Source organism: Solanum dulcamara, chromosome 5, assembly GCF_947179165.1.
Source record: "Solanum dulcamara chromosome 5, daSolDulc1.2, whole genome shotgun sequence".
Classification (NCBI taxonomy): Eukaryota; Viridiplantae; Streptophyta; class Magnoliopsida; order Solanales; family Solanaceae; genus Solanum; species Solanum dulcamara.
Genome location: NC_077241.1, coordinates 77468022 through 77483691, shown reverse-complemented (window position 1 = coordinate 77483691; position 15670 = coordinate 77468022). Strand labels below are relative to the sequence as shown.

Here is a 15670-nt window from a genome sequence, read left to right as displayed (position 1 = left end):
TTGCTCTTCAGCCTAAAAATAGCTTCTTTCAATATGTAATACAGGCACAAAAAAAAAATATCTCAATTCTCCCTTTCTCTTATTATTTCTTTTGTTAATTTGTTAAATTAATTTATTTTACAAAACGTTATTAGTATGAGCCTCTATCATTTTAAGCTATTTTAAAAGGGTAACAAAAGAATAAGAAATTTATTTTCTTAAAATATGAATATTGATAACACTGATAATATTTCTTCAATTTCCCAGAAGAAAATATGAATATTGATAGTGCTGATAATATTTCAATAATTTTCTTTTTATTTGTATGTACTAAATCATATTTTTTTATTTTTTTAATCCATTTAATAAATAAAATTTGTATAATGAATCATATTTTAATTATAATGTTTACTTTATTTCTTTTTGAAGAAAAATATGGATATGCCTCAAATTTTATTTGGATCAATGATCAATCACGAGGATATTTGTGTAATTGATAGTGGAACGACTCATGCAATTTTTAAAGACGAGAAATATTTTTCCTACTTGCTTAGAAGAAAAACAAATGTTACCATAATTTCTGGTAATTCGAAGATGATTGAAGGCTTCGGAAGAGCTACTATATCACTGCCTAAAGGGACAAAGATTGTTATAGAAGATGCATTGTTCTATTCTAAATCCCCAAGAAACTTGTTAAGTTTTAAAGATATCGGCAGAAATGGATATCATGTTGAGACACTAAATGAAATAAATATTTCACGACCTAGCCCCGTGACTAGTGTCCAAATTGGACCCTCGTATACACACATATTTTCTATAGTCAATCGGCAATTAAGCATGATAAAGGATTTATATGGGTAGCACGTTGTCTCAAACTGTTACTTATATATATACTAAAATCACCTATTTCTTGGGGAGTCTTAATTGTCAAAAATAAGATAACATAATATGTAAGCCGACAAGGCTTCCATTCTGAATGTAAACGTCCAAAAACATAAGTCATACTAGTACACCGGACAACATCTATATACAACCCACTCATATGTCTACAGACCTCTAAGAGAATTAACAATAGCATATGACGGGACAGGGCCCCGTCGTACCCCTAAATACACAAATATATACATTATAAGGATTAGTACCCAAAGTTTGGGCTCCGAGACAATAGAGCACTTCAAACTCGTTGAGTAGAATCCTAAGTTGGCGGCTCTCCAAAATGAGTATTTGTACCTGCAGGCATGAAATGCAGCCCCCCGAACAAAAGGGGGTCAGTACGAACTATGTACTGAGTATATAAAGCATAAAATACCATAAAGGAGATCACATCTGAAATAAAGATTCAAGAGTCAAGTATCATAATCAATAAATCACTGTACCTGTGTCTTATAAAATGAAGACATGCATATCATCATATATCGTACCTAGCCCGTTATGGGACTCGGTGTCACAATTATATCAATATATCATCATATGTATATATATACCATACCCGGCCCTCTAGCAAGGGACTCGGTGAATAGAGTAGTGTACACTGATACCGTACCCGGCCCATTATGGGACTCGGTGCCATAATCATATCGTCATATCATCATAATATCATATTATCATATCACGTACCCGGCCCTCTAGGAAGGGACTCGGTGAATAATGTAGTGGAATCCATACATGATAACATACCCGGCCTATCGTAGGACTCGGTGAATAATACCATAACAATATGCACGAATAAGGTATCATTAGCAACCTTGCGAAATTTGATCATTATCGGAGACTTAATAGAATAAGCAAAATAGTCCATCATTTGAAAACAAAGACAATAGTCATTATGAATCACATCAATTATGGATTATACTAAAATATGAATTATACCACAACATGAGTTATACCAACTAGGATGGCTGGAATCATACACATGAGTCAAGACATAACAATATAAATTTTGAAAATCAAGAACGGTAGCCATCCGAGTATATCTACGAATACGAGTTTCTTTGGAATTTAAGCATACGGCATTCGTTCGTTTCATATGGATCATGCCAAAAGAAGAAGATGTTAACTTTACATACCTTTAGCGTTTATACGTATATGTTGTCCAATATTGTCTCAACCTATATTAAAACGTTAAGCACTATGATTAAGCTATGGACAAGAATAAAACGTAGTCTATCGTTAGTAGGTTATTTCTAAAAAAAATTGGACAGCACCTCCCCTATACCGCTCACTTTTCCCACTTTCAAACCAGCCATATAATCATCAACCAACATAAACAATCCAAAATATTGACACAAAATAAGATTTATTATTCATGTTACCAAAGCAGTAAATTCGGAAAGTCAAGTACCTCACGTTGTATCTAAATTTTGAAAATGAAAACGGCAAAACTGGACTTTATAACCTTCATGAAATATTTATATCTCTGTCTTAAGTTTCCAATGCAAAAGAAATCAACTCAAAATTCATTTTCTACAAAGAGATATCATCAAAATACGAACAGCTATACATGAAGGAATTTTCAATCCAGAATCTGGACAGAATTTGTCTTATGATTCATGCTCAGTTTTCGACATAATAACAACAGATATAGACTAAGACATAAACATAAGAGTTGTAGGTACGTGTATTAGCTTTCCAAAACATGTTTAATATCTAAAATCGAAGGTCTACACAATGAGATATTCCAGAATTACTACCAGCTACTCAATTCCAAAAACGGGTTTGAACATTCACAATCTTCATACACCTTTTTCCTCCAAATTCAAGAACAACAACTCATCAACAACATCAAAACAATATCAACCATTATTATACATCATCACTAAGATAATTCCATCTATTTAATCTACCTAAAACAACCCTTTAATCCATAACTCTCAACAAATCACCAAACTAGTTTATAACACTATTTTCTCCGTTCTAATCCGTTAAAACTCTAACTAAATTTGTTAACAATGAAAAAGAGACTTTAATATTACCTTAAATTTGCAGCACCACATAAAATCTTCTCCTTATTGGCTGATTTCTAGCTCAAATTGAAGCCAACGCGACGTACAACAATTTTCTCTTCATGAGCTTCGGATTTCGGGACTTGAATTTTGGTCGGATTTGGGATTTCTCTCAAGAACTCCCTTTCTCTCTCTCTCTGGAAATTTCCAGAATTATGTTGGTCTAAAGTTTGAAGGAATAGTTACAAAAAATCAGATCTAATTTCGTAGGTATTGGGCCTGACCCGAATTAGAATTGGGTTGGGCCGAATTCACTATTTAGTTTGGCCTGTCAGACTTAAAACGTCTATATCTTATTACTCCGATATCACATTTCGTCCCACGACCTATGGTTGGAAAGATATTTCAATTATCTACAACTTTCATGTTGAGAGTTTTCCCAAATTCTCAAATTATAAAGAGGTTATGGCCTCCCGAAGTCAGCTTACCCGAAACGTGACTTTAAGAAAAACATATTTGATGGCTTCTATTTTGATTTGGCTTAAGGGTCCTTCTTGAGATGTATTTTACTACACATAAATTATTCATATAACTTGGCATCTACAACGAATCATGTCATTTTAAAATTCAAAATTAAAAGTCCTTGAATTTATAATCGTTAGCTTACGAATAATCCAAAATGCAAAAATACGGAATGTAACATTCTTTCCCCCTTTAGAACATTCGTCCTCGAATGTTAAACCCGCCTCATAAAGTCTTATAAGAGATTTGGGGGAATAGTCTTTTTTTTTCTTTTTTTTTTGCAACAACAAATAGTTTCATATGTCAATCAATATAATTAATCGAGAGGTTTAGATTACCTGTAGGCGTAGAAAACAAGTGAGGATACTTATCCTTCATCTCTTCCTCGGCTTCCCAGGTCATCTCTTCTCTATTGTTATTTTGCCATAATACTTTGACGGAAGCCACATCCTTAGTACGTAACCTTCTGACTTGGCGATCAAGTATAGCTATAGGGTTTTCCTCATAAGAAAGCTCCTCCGTCACCTGGATATCATCCATGGGGAATACTTTAGAAGGATCACCAATGCATTTGCGAAGCATCGACACATGAAAAAAAGGGTGCACTGCTTCCAAATCAGATGGTAGGTCCAACTCATATGCAACCTTGCCTATTCTACGAGTAACCTGATAAGGGCCAATGTAGCGCGGGCTAAGCTTTCCTTTCTTACCGAATCTCATTACCCCCTTCATGGGTGACACCTTCAAAAACACCCAATCACTAACCTGAAACTCTAAGGGTCGACGTCGATTATCTGCATATGATTTCTGTCGACTCTGGGCTGCTAATAACCTTTCCCGAATAAGCTTGACCTTATCAACAGCTTGTTGAATCATATCAGGTCCGATTAACTTAACCTTACCAACATCAAACCAACCAATAGGTGACCTGCACTTCCTGCCATATAAAGCCTCATACGGTGCCATCTGAATGCTAGAATGGTAGCTGTTATTATAGGCAAACTCAATAAGTGGCAAATGGTCATCCCAAGTACCTCTAAAGTCAATAATACAGGCCCGTAACATATTTTCTAGCGTCTGAATAGTGCGTTCAGCTTGCCCATTAGTCTGAGGGTGAAATGTTGTACTAAGATTTATTTGTGTTCCCAATCCCTTCTGAAATGATCTCCAGAAGCTAGCTATAAATTAAGCCCCTCTGTCTAAGATAATAGATATGGGAATCCCATGAAGTCTTACTATCTCTTTGATAAATAACCTCGCATAGTCCTCTATTGAATATGTAGTTCTAACTGAAAGAAAGTGGGTTGATTTTGTCAGCCTATCTACAATCACCCATATGGAATCATACTTCTGTGGAGTGCTAGGTAAGCCTGTAAAAAAAATCACATTAATTGCTTCCCAATATTTTCTCAAGTGTTCTCTTAGTTAATTATGCCGTTCATAGACCTCCTCCGTTTGTCGACTCGCTTTAGTTCATTATAACGCACTCCAAGTTCTACTAGTAAATCGAAATTTCACCAGGGTAATATTTTGGTACTCCAATATTCTTTCTTTACCCTACTATGACAATCCGTATTCTGGAATCCTCGGCATCATGTGTAACTTTCTGACTTTGACTTGAAGGTCTTTAACTATCATTTGTTTTTACCTCTTGATCTTGATCTTTTGGGTTGGTTATCAATTAGTGTTAAGGTTCCTTCATCTTATAACCTTACCGTCATCCAGTAACCAGTAACCCGCCTATTCTGATTGTCTCGGTTAAGTCATTTCATAATTTCCTTTACCCTAACTGGCAATATTTTAGGCATAATATCTTGAGTCATTTCTCTATTTTTGACTCAAACTTTTCTATTGCCCCTTTACTCTAATTTTCTCTTACTTCTCTTACCACACATACTATTGCAATCTTTATACGAATATGTGTAGGTGCTTAAATCAGCCCAGAAAATACCTAAATGTCTCCACGTTAGTCTTTATGCAGTCTCTATATTTTCTCTTACCTCTTTCAGTTGATATCAGGACTCACCTATGGCTTTTGCCCCCAATACTAATTATATCTCTATAGTTTTTCCTCAAACCATCTTATACTTTTCTTTGATGTATCCGGAATATTGCAATCGCATTGTGGTTACTAAATTCTTATTCTGCTTATCAAGTAATCACTTGATATCACCCTTAGCATACCAATATTCATAGGCTGCATAACCAATCTTGTAGAATTTGTACAACGTGTATTCAATTCTAATCATAGTCTTTCCTTCTCTTGGCTTATTCTGCTATAAATTTCTTATTGTACTAACACTCACTTGCTGTCTATTTTGTCATACTTGCATCCCTTCCTTTACTTACTATTAAGTTTTCTCATATTCTACCATATGAGAGATTTCTCTCCTTTGCTACTTGTATATCCCAATCTTATTAGCCGATAATTACGTTGCCAACATCTCAACCTCTAATCCAGTATAACCTTGCTATCATTTATAATATCTTCGAGCTACTTGTTACTATTCTCATGTTGTATTCGTCCTTTTTATAAGCATCCATCTTTTGATGTCACACTATCCAAGATCTTTACCAATAATTCTGAGCACCGTCTCAAATATCATCTTGGTTTTATTTTTCCATTTATTGCTGACTTTCAAATTTTTCTAACTTGTTCCAGCATGGGATCTCATATGAAGTTTAGGTGTTCACCTTAACGTGTTGCAGTGTCAGTTAATTTCATCTTACAGTTATATTTTTCTCATCCACTTCCCCCCTTTAGGGTGTACTCATATCATTATCTATTTATATTCTACTCTATGTCCCCATTTCAAATTTTCAAATTCATGCGATTCTTTTCCAATACATTATCTCTATCTTTCTTTATATCATCAATAACTTAGATTACCCATGTACGAAACATTAACACAATCACAAGGTGATGAGAATTCTCGATATATAGTACAAAATCTCGTCTGATAAATGGTACTCAAATGATATAATTAATGTAGCAATTCATTCAAAGCCACATTCCATTTATTCTAATCAGTAATTAGCTAGTGTTTATAATTGTTTTAAATTCTCTATTCGGTAGCACTTATATTCTAGTGATCAGTGTTCCAAGCTTTCTTATAACGCTATCTTTATCTCAATAGATATCACATGTTCCTCTAGTAAACTCACAATACATCCGTTATTTTTGCAAATCTACATTTCCTATCATTTAAGGATTTCACTATTTTTCGAGGTGAAGTCACATATACACAATACTCCTTTATGCCTTATACGCTTTCACCCTTGTCGTGTACCCAATACTAACTTTTAATCTTACTCAAAATCATATCCATTAGCCACTTTTCCGCTAGACTTTACTTATTTTCATAACGATTCTCATCATACTCACATTATATTCTGTTTTTACTCAATCCCATAGTGTAACACTTTTTAACCTTATTCACGATTCTTACTAAGGGTCAATTATACTCGGTGGAGTAAGCGTACTTAACCTTTTTGTAAATTATCCCTTAGTATCAAAACCCCTTTCGAATCATCCTAGCATTTCATGAACAACACATGAAATACATGATCCTGAATATTCCACAAGTTTATGTTTTCCATTCACCAGTTCCATCTCCAATTAATTGGTTAAGGACTAATAAAATGTTATCATAAGACATTCTTCAACCACCACCAAAAGGAAGCTAGAATCCAACGAGCACCACCGGACCTCTTAGTGCTTGATGCACCTGGTTTACCTCCAAGGTTATTCTTAAATTTTGAATGAATTATTTAATTCACAAACTAATTGTTGAGTGCCTTGTACTTCTCAATGGAAGTAAAACTTAATTATGAGACGTATTTTTTTTTCCTTCAACAAAAGCTTCTTTTAAGGAAAACATGCGATTGGAAGTTATCTTGGTTCGTTTAAATCAATTCTAAATAGGCTTTTTCCGAAATAAAATTTCCCAAATAAAAATGGTGTCCCTTAATGATGACATTGGGGTATTTCTTAACTCTTTACTACAACACAATAAATTTACCTCATGGTTATCAACCTTCAAAATATATTATGAACTTATGTCCCACTTTCTCTTCTTTTTTTTTCTGAAAAAAAAAAATGGGCAGAGTTTCCTCTGTATTTCTTACTATCTCAAAATCTGCACGCAGAAAATACCAACAATGCCTCACAGGTTCAACATATATATATTCATATCATATCGCAGCCACACAGGGCACCCAATATCAACAACAGTATGAAAATGATGGACTTACCTCTTATGTCCGACTCGAACTGCACCTGTTACACTTTCATGTCTACTTTTTCTTTCAATTTTCAACTTTACATTTCAATCATACTTCAATATGCTTACCTTATCCACCATACCTCTTTCGCATCATTACTTACCCGTATATTGTGTAGCTTCCAATATCATCAATCGTTTTCTTCTATCGATGTCGTTCTTCAGCTAAAATCAAAAGATAGAAAAAAAGAATTTCATGTCCTACGACTGGGCTCTATCGCACGATCTTAGATATGAAAGAAAGGCAACGTCCTAAATGTCCTGTAGCCTCCTGTTTATAGATGTGGTGCACAACACACCGATAAACAAGACTCTACTAGACACGGTCTGTAGACACTCCGAGGATGAACTGCTCTGATACCACTTTTGTCACGACCTAGCCCCGTGACTAGTGTCCAAATTGGACCCTCGTATACACACATATTTTCTATAGTCAATCGGCAATTAAGCATGATAAAGGATTTATATGGGTAGCACGTTGTCTCAAACTGTTACTTATATATATACTAAAATCACCTATTTCTTGGGGAGTCTTAATTGTCAAAAATAAGATAACATAATATGTAAGCCGACAAGGCTTCCATTCTGAATGTAAACGTCCAAAAACATAAGTCATACTAGTACACCGGACAACATCTATATACAACCCACTCATATGTCTACAGACCTCTAAGAGAATTAACAATAGCATATGACGGGACAGGGCCCCGTCGTACCCCTAAATACACAAATATATACATTATAAGGATTAGTACCCAAAGTTTGGGCTCTGAGACAATAGAGCACTTCAAACTCGTTGAGTAGAATCCTAAGTTGGCGGCTCTCCAAAATGAGTATTTGTACCTGCAGGCATGAAATGCAGCCCCCCGAACAAAAGGGGGTCAGTACGAACTATGTACTGAGTATATAAAGCATAAAATACCATAAAGGAGATCACATCTGAAATAAAGATTCAAGAGTCAAGTATCATAATCAATAAATCACTGTACCTGTGTCTTATAAAATGAAGACATGCATATCATCATATATCGTACCTAGCCCGTTATGGGACTCGGTGTCACAATTATATCAATATATCATCATATGTATATATATACCATACCCGGCCCTCTAGCAAGGGACTCGGTGAATAGAGTAGTGTACACTGATACCGTACCCGGCCCATTATGGGACTCGGTGCCATAATCATATCGTCATATCATCATAATATCATATTATCATATCACGTACCCGGCCCTCTAGGAAGGGACTCGGTGAATAATGTAGTGGAATCCATACATGATAACATACCCGGCCTATCGTAGGACTCGGTGAATAATACCATAACAATATGCACGAATAAGGTATCATTAGCAACCTTGCGAAATTTGATCATTATCGGAGACTTAATAGAATAAGCAAAATAGTCCATCATTTGAAAACAAAGACAATAGTCATTATGAATCACATCAATTATGGATTATACTAAAATATGAATTATACCACAACATGAGTTATACCAACTAGGATGGCTGGAATCATACACATGAGTCAAGACATAACAATATAAATTTTGAAAATCAAGAACGGTAGCCATCCGAGTATATCTACGAATACGAGTTTCTTTGGAATTTAAGCATACGGCATTCGTTCGTTTCATATGGATCATGCCAAAAGAAGAAGATGTTAACTTTACATACCTTTAGCGTTTATACGTATATGTTGTCCAATATTGTCTCAACCTATATTAAAACGTTAAGCACTATGATTAAGCTATGGACAAGAATAAAACGTAGTCTATCGTTAGTAGGTTATTTCTAAAAAAAATTGGACAGCACCTCCCCTATACCGCTCACTTTTCCCACTTTCAAACCAGCCATATAATCATCAACCAACATAAACAATCCAAAATATTGACACAAAATAAGATTTATTATTCATGTTACCAAAGCAGTAAATTCGGAAAGTCAAGTACCTCACGTTGTATCTAAATTTTGAAAATGAAAACGGCAAAACTGGACTTTATAACCTTCATGAAATATTTATATCTCTGTCTTAAGTTTCCAATGCAAAAGAAATCAACTCAAAATTCATTTTCTACAAAGAGATATCATCAAAATACGAACAGCTATACATGAAGGAATTTTCAATCCAGAATCTGGACAGAATTTGTCTTATGATTCATGCTCAGTTTTCGACATAATAACAACAGATATAGACTAAGACATAAACATAAGAGTTGTAGGTACGTGTATTAGCTTTCCAAAACATGTTTAATATCTAAAATCGAAGGTCTACACAATGAGATATTCCAGAATTACTACCAGCTACTCAATTCCAAAAACGGGTTTGAACATTCACAATCTTCATACACCTTTTTCCTCCAAATTCAAGAACAACAACTCATCAACAACATCAAAACAATATCAACCATTATTATACATCATCACTAAGATAATTCCATCTATTTAATCTACCTAAAACAACCCTTTAATCCATAACTCTCAACAAATCACCAAACTAGTTTATAACACTATTTTCTCCGTTCTAATCCGTTAAAACTCTAACTAAATTTGTTAACAATGAAAAAGAGACTTTAATATTACCTTAAATTTGCAGCACCACATAAAATCTTCTCCTTATTGGCTGATTTCTAGCTCAAATTGAAGCCAACGCGACGTACAACAATTTTCTCTTCATGAGCTTCGGATTTCGGGACTTGAATTTTGGTCGGATTTGGGATTTCTCTCAAGAACTCCCTTTCTCTCTCTCTCTGGAAATTTCCAGAATTATGTTGGTCTAAAGTTTGAAGGAATAGTTACAAAAAATCAGATCTAATTTCGTAGGTATTGGGCCTGACCCGAATTAGAATTGGGTTGGGCCGAATTCACTATTTAGTTTGGCCTGTCAGACTTAAAACGTCTATATCTTATTACTCCGATATCACATTTCGTCCCACGACCTATGGTTGGAAAGATATTTCAATTATCTACAACTTTCATGTTGAGAGTTTTCCCAAATTCTCAAATTATAAAGAGGTTATGGCCTCCCGAAGTCAGCTTACCCGAAACGTGACTTTAAGAAAAACATATTTGATGGCTTCTATTTTGATTTGGCTTAAGGGTCCTTCTTGAGATGTATTTTACTACACATAAATTATTCATATAACTTGGCATCTACAACGAATCATGTCATTTTAAAATTCAAAATTAAAAGTCCTTGAATTTATAATCGTTAGCTTACGAATAATCCAAAATGCAAAAATACGGAATGTAACATTCTTTCCCCCTTTAGAACATTCGTCCTCGAATGTTAAACCCGCCTCATAAAGTCTTATAAGAGATTTGGGGGAATAGTCTTTTTTTTTCTTTTTTTTTTGCAACAACAAATAGTTTCATATGTCAATCAATATAATTAATCGAGAGGTTTAGATTACCTGTAGGCGTAGAAAACAAGTGAGGATACTTATCCTTCATCTCTTCCTCGGCTTCCCAGGTCATCTCTTCTCTATTGTTATTTTGCCATAATACTTTGACGGAAGCCACATCCTTAGTACGTAACCTTCTGACTTGGCGATCAAGTATAGCTATAGGGTTTTCCTCATAAGAAAGCTCCTCCGTCACCTGGATATCATCCATGGGGAATACTTTAGAAGGATCACCAATGCATTTGCGAAGCATCGACACATGAAAAAAAGGGTGCACTGCTTCCAAATCAGATGGTAGGTCCAACTCATATGCAACCTTGCCTATTCTACGAGTAACCTGATAAGGGCCAATGTAGCGCGGGCTAAGCTTTCCTTTCTTACCGAATCTCATTACCCCCTTCATGGGTGACACCTTCAAAAACACCCAATCACTAACCTGAAACTCTAAGGGTCGACGTCGATTATCTGCATATGATTTCTGTCGACTCTGGGCTGCTAATAACCTTTCCCGAATAAGCTTGACCTTATCAACAGCTTGTTGAATCATATCAGGTCCGATTAACTTAACCTTACCAACATCAAACCAACCAATAGGTGACCTGCACTTCCTGCCATATAAAGCCTCATACGGTGCCATCTGAATGCTAGAATGGTAGCTGTTATTATAGGCAAACTCAATAAGTGGCAAATGGTCATCCCAAGTACCTCTAAAGTCAATAATACAGGCCCGTAACATATTTTCTAGCGTCTGAATAGTGCGTTCAGCTTGCCCATTAGTCTGAGGGTGAAATGTTGTACTAAGATTTATTTGTGTTCCCAATCCCTTCTGAAATGATCTCCAGAAGCTAGCTATAAATTAAGCCCCTCTGTCTAAGATAATAGATATGGGAATCCCATGAAGTCTTACTATCTCTTTGATAAATAACCTCGCATAGTCCTCTATTGAATATGTAGTTCTAACTGAAAGAAAGTGGGTTGATTTTGTCAGCCTATCTACAATCACCCATATGGAATCATACTTCTGTGGAGTGCTAGGTAAGCCTGTAAAAAAAATCACATTAATTGCTTCCCAATATTTTCTCAAGTGTTCTCTTAGTTAATTATGCCGTTCATAGACCTCCTCCGTTTGTCGACTCGCTTTAGTTCATTATAACGCACTCCAAGTTCTACTAGTAAATCGAAATTTCACCAGGGTAATATTTTGGTACTCCAATATTCTTTCTTTACCCTACTATGACAATCCGTATTCTGGAATCCTCGGCATCATGTGTAACTTTCTGACTTTGACTTGAAGGTCTTTAACTATCATTTGTTTTTACCTCTTGATCTTGATCTTTTGGGTTGGTTATCAATTAGTGTTAAGGTTCCTTCATCTTATAACCTTACCGTCATCCAGTAACCAGTAACCCGCCTATTCTGATTGTCTCGGTTAAGTCATTTCATAATTTCCTTTACCCTAACTGGCAATATTTTAGGCATAATATCTTGAGTCATTTCTCTATTTTTGACTCAAACTTTTCTATTGCCCCTTTACTCTAATTTTCTCTTACTTCTCTTACCACACATACTATTGCAATCTTTATACGAATATGTGTAGGTGCTTAAATCAGCCCAGAAAATACCTAAATGTCTCCACGTTAGTCTTTATGCAGTCCCTATATTTTCTCTTACCTCTTTCAGTTGATATCAGGACTCACCTATGGCTTTTGCCCCCAATACTAATTATATCTCTATAGTTTTTCCTCAAACCATCTTATACTTTTCTTTGATGTATCCGGAATATTGCAATCGCATTGTGGTTACTAAATTCTTATTCTGCTTATCAAGTAATCACTTGATATCACCCTTAGCATACCAATATTCATAGGCTGCATAACCAATCTTGTAGAATTTGTACAACGTGTATTCAATTCTAATCATAGTCTTTCCTTCTCTTGGCTTATTCTGCTATAAATTTCTTATTGTACTAACACTCACTTGCTGTCTATTTTGTCATACTTGCATCCCTTCCTTTACTTACTATTAAGTTTTCTCATATTCTACCATATGAGAGATTTCTCTCCTTTGCTACTTGTATATCCCAATCTTATTAGCCGATAATTACGTTGCCAACATCTCAACCTCTAATCCAGTATAACCTTGCTATCATTTATAATATCTTCGAGCTACTTGTTACTATTCTCATATTGTATTCGTCCTTTTTATAAGCATCCATCTTTTGATGTCACACTATCCAAGATCTTTACCAATAATTCTGAGCACCGTCTCAAATATCATCTTGGTTTTATTTTTCCATTTATTGCTGACTTTCAAATTTTTCTAACTTGTTCCAGCATGGGATCTCATATGAAGTTTAGGTGTTCACCTTAACGTGTTGCAGTGTCAGTTAATTTCATCTTACAGTTATATTTTTCTCATCCACTTCCCCCCTTTAGGGTGTACTCATATCATTATCTATTTATATTCTACTCTATGTCCCCATTTCAAATTTTCAAATTCATGCGATTCTTTTCCAATACATTATCTCTGTCTTTCTTTATATCATCAATAACTTAGATTACCCATGTACGAAACATTAACACAATCACAAGGTGATGAGAATTCCCGATATATAGTACAAAATCTCGTCTGATAAATGGTACTCAAATGATATAATTAATGTAGCAATTCATTCAAAGCCACATTCCATTTATTCTAATCAGTAATTAGCTAGTGTTTATAATCGTTTTAAATTCTCTATTCGGTAGCACTTATATTCTAGTGATCAGTGTTCCAAGCTTTCTTATAACGCTATCTTTATCTCAATAGATATCACATGTTCCTCTAGTAAACTCACAATACATCCGTTATTTTTGCAAATCTACATTTCCTATCATTTAAGGATTTCACTATTTTTCGAGGTGAAGTCACATATACACAATACTCCTTTATGCCTTATACGCTTTCACCCTTGTCGTGTACCCAATACTAACTTTTAATCTTACTCAAAATCATATCCATTAGCCACTTTTCCGCTAGACTTTACTTATTTTCATAACGATTCTCATCATACTCACATTATATTCTGTTTTTACTCAATCCCATAGTGTAACACTTTTTAACCTTATTCACGATTCTTACTAAGGGTCAATTATACTCGGTGGAGTAAGCGTACTTAACCTTTTTGTAAATTATCCCTTAGTATCAAAACCCCTTTCGAATCATCCTAGCATTTCATGAACAACACATGAAATACATGATCCTGAATATTCCACAAGTTTATGTTTTCCATTCACCAGTTCCATCTCCAATTAATTGGTTAAGGACTAATAAAATGTTATCATAAGACATTCTTCAACCACCACCAAAAGGAAGCTAGAATCCAACGAGCACCACCGGACCTCTTAGTGCTTGATGCACCTGGTTTACCTCCAAGGTTATTCTTAAATTTTGAATGAATTATTTAATTCACAAACTAATTGTTGAGTGCCTTGTACTTCTCAATGGAAGTAAAACTTAATTATGAGACGTATTTTTTTTTCCTTCAACAAAAGCTTCTTTTAAGGAAAACATGCGATTGGAAGTTATCTTGGTTCGTTTAAATCAATTCTAAATAGGCTTTTTCCGAAATAAAATTTCCCAAATAAAAATGGTGTCCCTTAATGATGACATTGGGGTATTTCTTAACTCTTTACTACAACACAATAAATTTACCTCATGGTTATCAACCTTCAAAATATATTATGAACTTATGTCCCACTTTCTCTTCTTTTTTTTTCTGAAAAAAAAAAATGGGCAGAGTTTCCTCTGTATTTCTTACTATCTCAAAATCTGCACGCAGAAAATACCAACAATGCCTCACAGGTTCAACATATATATATTCATATCATATCGCAGCCACACAGGGCACCCAATATCAACAACAGTATGAAAATGATGGACTTACCTCTTATGTCCGACTCGAACTGCACCTGTTACACTTTCATGTCTACTTTTTCTTTCAATTTTCAACTTTACATTTCAATCATACTTCAATATGCTTACCTTATCCACCATACCTCTTTCGCATCATTACTTACCCGTATATTGTGTAGCTTCCAATATCATCAATCGTTTTCTTCTATCGATGTCGTTCTTCAGCTAAAATCAAAAGATAGAAAAAAAGAATTTCATGTCCTACGACTGGGCTCTATCGCACGATCTTAGATATGAAAGAAAGGCAACGTCCTAAATGTCCTGTAGCCTCCTGTTTATAGATGTGGTGCACAACACACCGATAAACAAGACTCTACTAGACACGGTCTGTAGACACTCCGAGGATGAACTGCTCTGATACCACTTTTGTCACGACCTAGCCCCGTGACTAGTGTCCAAATTGGACCCTCGTATACACACATATTTTCTATAGTCAATCGGCAATTAAGCATGATAAAGGATTTATATGGGTAGCACGTTGTCTCAAACTGTTACTTATATATATACTAAAATCACCTATTTCTTGGGGAGTCTTAATTGTCAAAAATAAGATAACATAATATGTAAGCCGACAAGGCTTCCAT

The 15670-nt window shown here is 35.0% G+C and overlaps 2 long non-coding RNA genes across 2 annotated transcripts; both read right to left on the bottom strand.

The window, feature by feature from the left end:
• Window positions 1-950: 950 nt before the first annotated feature.
• On the bottom strand, window positions 951-3452 carry LOC129888582 (uncharacterized). Its single transcript, XR_008766687.1, has 3 exons — window positions 2952-3452; window positions 2046-2087; window positions 951-1209 (listed from the first exon to the last, which is right to left on the bottom strand). It is a non-coding gene; the product is annotated as an uncharacterized LOC129888582 (long non-coding RNA).
• A 4864-nt stretch (window positions 3453-8316) lies between these two features.
• LOC129888581 (uncharacterized) lies at window positions 8317-10812 on the bottom strand. The gene is made up of 3 exons (XR_008766686.1): window positions 10312-10812; window positions 9406-9447; window positions 8317-8569 (listed from the first exon to the last, which is right to left on the bottom strand). It is a non-coding gene; the product is annotated as an uncharacterized LOC129888581 (long non-coding RNA).
• Window positions 10813-15670: the final 4858 nt, after the last annotated feature.